The following is a 7,244-nucleotide window of genomic DNA, read 5'->3' as shown; positions in this document are numbered from 1 at the left end:
TAAGCTTTTGAATTATTCCCATCAACAATAATGAATTGCACCTCTTATATTTTAAGTCAATGACACCCAGCCATAATTCCAAACATATTTTGTTTATACTGTGTCTCATGTCATTCTGGAGGCACTTGTTTATTGTTATCTATTGAAGCATGATAGATGCCAATTCATACTAGTTGGTTGCAAAAGACGTTTTCTATACTTTTCAGGAAAAGGTCATTATAGTCAGGGCCTCCTTGTGGAATAGAAACAGGGATCTGAGACTTTATGAGTCTGATTATTGATAAATTTCTTACCACTAGAACTGTCCAGGAACACCCACACATATAAGACAGCAGGAGGTGAAAGTAGGTCACTACTTCTTCTAATTCCAAAGAAAAAAACACCAAACCACAATCTCCCTTTTTCAGATTACTTATGAAATAAGGTGTTGATTTCACATACTGTAGATCCCCAGAGGACCAGATGTTGTACTGACTGCATAAAAAAACTACAAGAATTCTCTAAACATATTTTAAGGGGCCATGAGGAAATGGAAAGAAGGAGAAAGATATTAAAGTCATATGAATCCATAATTGTCCTTTACCTATGCAGTAAGCAGAGATGTTTAAACAGAAGCTGCCTTTACAGACTCCCTACAATGACACACCAGTAGACTTATTTGGTCCAATGCTTCCTCTGGAAAACACCTAAAGCTCACTGCTGCTGTCATCCTGCACAAAGATTCAAAAGATTTTATCAGACCAAAAAGCCAGCACAAAGAATTTTATCCTGATCCAACCAGAAGCATCTGCTCACACTGCCTGCCAGTCTGTTCTGCAGACTAGTAAAAATGTACAGATGAAGAGACAGACTTAATTTCAAATGCATTAAATCATAGCCAGACTGCTATTTGGCATAATGAGAAAGACCTTCCCCACTCCTTTTCTGTTTATGTATAAAAATGCATTTGTATTGCCTGTCATTATTTGGTCTGTCTGACCTTGAGTGTTCTGGGTTTTTTGTTTTTTTTTCCTTTTTAATGTGTATGCTGAATAAAAAAAATACTGCACAGTGTGACACATGCAAAGACTTGGGTAGTTCTCTAGTCTGGTAAAACAGTACATCACAGTTGTGCTCTCCATGATGGGATGAATTGCTGTTTTAGCCTGCTCCTTTTCAATATACGTAAAAAGAACTGATTCATTTCTTTCAGTTAGTGACACTTACACATCCTTCTTATAAGCATTTTAACATGTGCTCCCCATAGTATTCCATTTCTTGAAGGTATTATGTGCCTGCTGTGGCACTGCAGCTGGAACTCTGAGCAAAGCTTCTTTCAGAACATTAGCTTTCTGAGAAAGAGAAGCACATCACCTGGGAAGGCCATCTTGTGCCTGATATCTAACACCAGCCAATGCTACAGAAGTCCTTATACTGAGATGAACACAATGTATGCACAACAGAGTTGAAACCAAAATGATAATAAATGCCTACAAGGACATTTGGTTAGCATTCCTTAATGTATAATGATATTTATGAACAACCACAGTTCCTGAAGCCTCTTGTACACTTCATGAATTAGAAAGATCCCCACAGAGAGCATGTGTGTATGCACACACTCGCACACAAGCCATAACCAGGACTCTATACATAGATCTATATTATACAGAGATATACACACACATACAACCCTAATGTTACAGCTCCTCAGCATACTCACAGCCAACTGAAGTGTCATGCAGCATCAATTTGTGGTGACCTGCCTATGTTTTCAGAGACCTCCTCTTCTGAAACAGAAAAATACTTTAAGAATTCTAAACCAAACCACCCAAAGCAAAAGAAGCAAAGTTGTAGCTAAAGTTTTGTTTACCATGAAACCAAGACAGACAGCTATAAGTAACTCAGTTTACAAGAGAGGTGAAAACAAACACCAGTTGCCAAAGACATGCAGAACTGATGTAGGGTGAAAAACAAGAATCAGTGCAAGGGAATGCTGTAAGTTTCTGTCTGGAGTACTGAGGTCTTCTGAAGTACTGAGGTTTCTTCTTTCACCTTACTCAGCGTGTGTGTGGTGGTGGATCAGGCAAAGCTGGCTCTGAAAAGAATTTCTAAAATATATTATATTACCTGCAAAATCTGTTGGGCAGAAAGTAGTCTGATTTGAGTTTATGATCCCTGGAGATATGCATTTAAATTCAAGCCAAAGGTTATTCCCCTGGTTTTAAAATCTTCTGTTGCTATGTCTAAAAGGAGAAAGTTTTGACAACTGAAATTTAGATCTTCGAGAAAAGATTCACTTAGAGACAGTGAAAAAATGTCTCTGAATATAACACCACAGGGGTCCTCCTCACAGACTGAAAGACACCCAAATAACAGTTCTAGACTTGTCCTTTTCTAATATTTTTTTTCTGCTTTCTTGCTTTAAAAAGAGAAAATCATCACCTTTAACTCATTTTTAGGAAATAAAATGGATCACCTTATTAATATTGAAAAGAAAAAAGAGTTACCACCCCACATGATGAACTACAGTGACAAAAAGAGTCCTGAGGGCACATTTTTTAGCAACTGGATCTTCAATTAGCCAATCTTCATTGAACATCTGGAATTATGTTGTTTTAATATATTCTCTTCTATGACTGATATTAATAATGTTACATCACAGTCTACTTGCTGTTCTATTTCCAATGGAAACAAAGGAGAAAACCACTTTTTTCTCTTTTCTTTCTTCCATTGCTTAACAAAAATCAACAGATGCAGTTCTCCTGGTCTCCTCCTCATTGATTAGCTACTGTTGGCATTCACATCCATAAGCAAAGGAAGCAAGGTTTCTCAATCATTCACTTTTCCTCTGTTAAACAACACAGTTTCCCAACTCCTACAGAAAACAGATGACAAAAGAAAGGTGAAATATTTAGGCTGTTTATTGCAGTTCATTAAGCTTAAGACAGGAAGGGAAAATTTACAATTTCAGGGAGCAGCAAAAGTGCCAAATACTGGATGGCAGGTTATTTTTTGAAATCTATGCAGAATTTCCAGAGTTATAATAAGTATATTACAAGAGTTGAGAATGTTAAAGCATTCTCAAAGTTGACTGTTCTCCAGCTCAGTTTCCTTTCACCTCTGTTTTCTAGCATTCCACACAAGACATCACCTCCTCCCTTTCCCCTGACAACATTGTTCACTAAGATCAGAATTGTCATCAAATCTGCAATGTTCAGACCCATGTTTGCTCTTCTGATGATAGGAAATCTCACTGTATAGGTTGCAAAAGTGACCAATAAGAGTCAAATGCTATTCGGGAGAATTTCCCACTGGTGCCAATTCCATGTGTCCTGGTTCTGTTCTCTCACTATTTCTTAGCAGGGAAGGAAGAGACAGTCATTAAACTCTATTTACATCAATACACTCCTCTGCAGAGATAGGTTATGTCAGAGCCCTGAGTGAGGCACAGAGGCATCCTGCAGCCTTTCCTTCAACCCGCTCTGGGCTTTAGCTACCTGTGCTTAAGGTTAGCTCCAGTAACACCACTGGATTGGCTGCTGGGAAAAGAGCTGCAAGAAACCTGCCTCTGCCCTCGGCTCAGGAGCTGTATTTAACCTTCAGCCCTTGGCCTGTTCCTATGCTATGCTTTAGGTACACCTGGGCCTTGCTGATCTTCACCCACTGGTCCTGGCTTGACCTCATTTCCATCAGCCCGGGTCTTGCAAAGAGGTTCCTGGCCCGAATGAGGAATGCTTCCCATGGGAAGAGGTTACAACAAGCAGCAGAGGGCAGCACACTCAATGCTGAGGACAAATCTTCAAAGCCCTGCTACGTGATCTCGTAGTCTAGCTTCCACTAGCCAGCACAACTCATGAGCAGAACTACACAGAATGTAGTTGAACTCTGTGACAGTTTTAATTTATAAACTTCAGTTCTATAATTTCTATTCAGTATGCAGACAAATAATAATTGTAGGTGATTACAAAAGTACTTGCTTGGGGGGGTAATGATGTGTGAGCTCTGTATGATGGAAGGAAGGAAGATAAGGCTGAGATGCAGACCTGAGTGAAGCACAGCGTATCAAATAACTTAGCTGCTTATTTCCTTGATTTTTGTTTTTGCATTGGAGGGATACACAGTCTAGCACATTTCACTCACGCTTGATGACATTTTCTGGATGTGTTGTTTTATATTTACATTTCAAAAAATATACACAGTTAAAATTAAGATCAATATAATCCACAATCAAGACTCAGGAAATGAAAACCTACTTCTACTAATTGAACTTAGCCAAGCTGTACATCTGATCCTTTAATCGTTGCTATTAGTACTGTTTAGCTGTTGACAGTGTACAGAAGGCAATGTATACCCTGCAAAAAGGAAATTTCTTCCATGCAGAGCAAAACAAATGGTAATATAATAAGCATTAGAAATCTACCAGAAAAAAAATCTATTTGTGTAAAGAATCTGAGCTAGTGTTACCCTGAGAACATTCACTTTTCCATTTCCTGACTTCAGTTTCACAAAAAATGTACTTCTATTAGAAAAATTAAACCAAAAGTTATGAGCTCTTCCAAGATACAGACAAGTACCATCACAGATGAGACGGCTAATCTCCAACTTCTGGCTCAAACAACATTCAAATCCAGATAGTTCCCCAGTTTTTCTAATTAATTAAGATGGTGACTGCAACCAGAGAGGCAACATCTGCCTCATCATACCTTTATAAAATGAGAGAGTCAAAAGTGTTCTTTCCGAAAGAATTTCAAGGAGAAAAGGAGGAAACTTCTGTTCTTGCTTTAGTTTCAGCTTCTACCGTTTTACTAAAAGAAAGAAATAAGTGTTTTAAAAACACACTATACCATCAATTTCTGAATTCCACCAGAATTTTGCTCATTTGTGACTCACTACGGTACAGCCAATCTGGGGCTGGACAATGACTTAGTAATAGGCAGCACTGAAAGCCAGCTTATCTACCTATTTATATCACATTTATCATAATGGTATACATTTTCCTTAGAACTATAATTTACTGTGAATGATTCCCACTTCCTATACGACATAGCAAAGAAGCATTAGAGGTTAAATTTAATTTTTATTGGTTTTTTTAACCCAATTTCTGAGCTGAACAGGTTAATGCAGTCAATACTATCAGCTCTTTTAGCATACTCTCATTAATCAGTTTCTGGACTGTTAGTTTTGCAGAAATTTAACTTTGGGGTGGAGAGGTTAAACACACTGTTTCCATAGGTATTGTCAAAAGAGACTTCCGGTGAAAGGGAGAGACCTCAAGCACACATCCCTAAAGAAGGACAGGCTGTGGCATGAACATATGCACCAGAGAAGCCAACATGGGGAAAGAGCTCAGGCACAAAACCTGTGAAAACTTTATGTCTTTCCAAGGCTCCAAAGTAAAATTAACCACAAGATGAAATCAGTAGAAGCTCATTAGTACCAGTGGAACTGGTACCAGTGGAACTAACGGCTGTTATTACTTTACAGGGTGTACGAAGAAGAGAAATTGTCTTCTTACACAAGAAATACTGTGTTTATCATGTAGAGAAAAAAGGGAAGTAAATGGTAAAATGGTGGTATTGTAAACAACTTTGTGTTTCTTTTGTAGGTGCTGGAAGAAAATAAATTCTGTCATGCTGGGGACTTTCAGCGGCTTTTCATTAAACATCAAGAAAGGATATTGACAGCCTATTCTCTCTCTCTCTTTCCAATTCCTGTTTGCCAAAAAAAAAGGAGAATAAAAAAGCAAAGGCACCACTCATACCCCTAAACTTAATAATAGCCTCCTATGCATTCACTGACTGGGGACTGCTGCTTGTCTTAGTATAGACGACTAAGGAGAATCCATAGCTCAATGAAAATAAAACATAAAAGAAGTTGTTGCAAAGTATAGAGCTAGAACTATTTTAAAAACATAAGAATCCCATGTTCTGCATAAGAAGATACATATTTTTATTTTTTATTATTTTAGTCCCTTATCTTTCTTAACAATTTTGTTAATTTTTTTAAAAAGTGCTGTTGCTTCAACACTCATGTGGTAGCATGTGGATCACGCAGATATTTAAGGTTATCACAGAGGCAATGAAACAGTCAAGGTGGGATTTTTCAAGCTGAAGCTATAACTACACTTTTACTATATATCAAAAAATCTCATAGGAAACTAATCACACTTTCAAATGAAGACCAATATTGCCTGTCAACAAAAATAGACTTGGCAAAATTTATAGATGCACAAAACTGCAGAAAACAGAGGTCAGAACTAAACTAGAAAACAACCTTCAAAAAATTATTGTTAATTCCATTTGGTTAAACAGTTTTAAATGGTTCTGTGGAATACTATTTCTCTCCATTTAACAACTAGCATTATTGCTGTTTTAAGTCATTGAAGAAAATTTAGTTAACATATGATCCCAACAGAATATACCCACAGCACTGTTTTGTTCTCAGATAACAAGAGAATAAATGGAGGAGGCAGGCTACAGAGCAGACGCTACGATTCCTTCAAGTTTATTAAACTTCTACAGTGAAGAACAGCCCTAAAGCACACAGCAGAGCAATCTTACCAAGCATCTCTTCTGAGGTGTGCTATTTCTTTGCAAAACTGTGACCATTCTCTTGGAAGCTCCATACCAGGCTGCTCGTGTTGCTGGCTGCCCAAGGCCAGCTCCTGCTCAGGGCTCATATCAGTAGTTCCTCTGTTAAGGTCCATGTGCTGTAAGATGGGGTGTATTTACAAATGTGGTCACTAACCCATGGAATGTCTGGACTGTTGCAAGTGAATCAAAATTCAAATACATGTCATAAGCCCCTGGGAGAGAAACTTTGGGAACTGCTGCTTGGATCATAAAAAATGAAAGTAGTAGTCAGGAGAGATGAGGGCACAATGCAGGTGGTGTGCAGTTCCCTGACTATAAAAGGCAAAGACGATGAAGGGGAAAAAAACCCCATGTCTCATTTTCTCAGAAAGTTTGCTTCTTTTTTCCTTAAAACATGTGTCAAAAAATTAAAATATTTATGTATGTAGCAATTCTGCCATAATAGGCTGTAAAATATGAGATGAAATGAAGTTTTCTCCTCTCCACTTTCCCCTTCAGGAAGACTTATTTGCCTTACACATATGGGACTGCCATGGTGCAAACCTTGTCTTCCCTGGGAAGAACACCAAATACATCAACAGTGATACAGTTCAAAAGGTGATTTAAAGTACTGAGCAAAAGCACCTCCAAACCACAACCCCTCAGAACCCCACACCATCACTTAGGACATCT

The 7,244-nt window shown here is 38.1% G+C and overlaps 1 long non-coding RNA gene across 1 annotated transcript; it reads right to left on the bottom strand.

Annotated features, from left to right (window-relative positions):
* Nucleotides 1–1,698: 1,698 nt before the first annotated feature.
* On the bottom strand, nt 1,699–6,714 carry LOC113966322. The gene is made up of 4 exons (XR_003533779.1): nt 6,540–6,714; nt 4,683–4,784; nt 2,487–2,854; nt 1,699–1,766 (listed from the first exon to the last, which is right to left on the bottom strand). It is a non-coding gene; the product is annotated as an uncharacterized LOC113966322 (long non-coding RNA).
* Between the last annotated feature and the right edge of the window lie 530 nt (nt 6,715–7,244).

Source organism: Neopelma chrysocephalum, unplaced genomic scaffold (assembly GCF_003984885.1).
Source record: "Neopelma chrysocephalum unplaced genomic scaffold, ASM398488v2 Primary Assembly neopelma1_59, whole genome shotgun sequence".
Classification (NCBI taxonomy): domain Eukaryota; kingdom Metazoa; phylum Chordata; class Aves; order Passeriformes; family Pipridae; genus Neopelma; species Neopelma chrysocephalum.
This window is presented reverse-complemented; position numbering and strand designations above follow the sequence as displayed.